Source organism: Gavialis gangeticus, unplaced genomic scaffold (assembly GCF_001723915.1).
Source record: "Gavialis gangeticus isolate Ggan-Ray unplaced genomic scaffold, GavGan_comp1, whole genome shotgun sequence".
Lineage (NCBI taxonomy): Eukaryota > Metazoa > Chordata > Crocodylia > Gavialidae > Gavialis > Gavialis gangeticus.
The window spans coordinates 31,842,111-31,843,265 of NW_017729026.1; positions in this window are offsets into that span (position 1 = coordinate 31,842,111).

Sequence of the window (1,155 nt, forward strand, 5' to 3'; positions counted from 1 at the left end):
ATGGCGTGCGGCTGCGGCTGCTCGCCGCCGCTGCGGTGCAGGAGCCTGCGGAGCGCTCCGCCCTGCTGCATGGCCGGGGCAAGTCCTCGGGGCCGGCCGCCCTGCCGCGCTCTCCCTCCCGCGCTCCTGAGCCTCGTGCTCCCGCACCCCGCGTGGGTCGTGGTTTGTTGGCTCAAGCAGTTCCCTCCCCGCCGCGGTCCTTAATCCCTCCCCGCCGCCCCAGCAGGTTCCCCGTGTCTTGCACAGGAAGGGAGAGGCTCGCGTTCCCCATTAGCCACCCATTAGCCTCTAGTCCCCGGGCGCAGCCCGCCCCGTCCCGTCCCTCTGCTCTTTCCGGCAAACAGCCGGGTCCGGGGCGGCCGTGGGGGGCACCATGTCCACTTGCAGCCCTGCTCCGCCCCGAGTTTCACGGCGGCGGCCCTTGTAGTCAGGCAGCTGCTGAGGGAGTCGCTTGACTCCTTTGCATCTACCTCATCCCTGCTAAACACGGGGCAGGGTGTTTTGAAGCCTCCCTCAGAGGCGTTGGGTGTTGGCTGCAGCCCAGGCTGGAGATTTTGGTTGGGGTGTGTGCCAGTGCACCTGCTGGGCCCGCAGCCCTGGCTACAGGGTCTCACCCCTCGGCTCAGGGCCAGAGCAATTGCCATTTTTAGGGCCAGGAAGGGATTTTGCCCCATGGTCAGATTGGTTGGGGAGGGGGGAGTTGCCTTCCTCTGTAGCTGGGGGGTATGGCACTGTGCCTGGGACCTCTTGGGCATATACAGGTTTTCCTCGCCAGCCACGGTTTTGGGTATCCACGCTTAATATTCTATATACCATTTTGGCTACCATGGTTTTGAGTAACCATGGTTTACCGTGGCTCCACATCAGCCCACCAACTGCCATTTTCGCTATAAACCTTTTGTCTTGCCCACCACAGTTTTGCCAACCACGGGCACTTTCAGGAACCTAACCCCAGCAGCTGGCGAGGGAAACCTGTATTGCCAACATCTCATAGAAGCAGGATGCTGGCTGCTGTGGTTCCCCTGCTTTTCCTGTGGCAGGTTAAGGTATTAGGCATAGGCGACTGGTAGGGGGGCACAGGGGGCTGGGGGGGGCACAGGCCCCCTCTGAGTTTGGTGGCCTCTGCTGGCTTCTGCGGGCGGTTGCCCCTCGCCA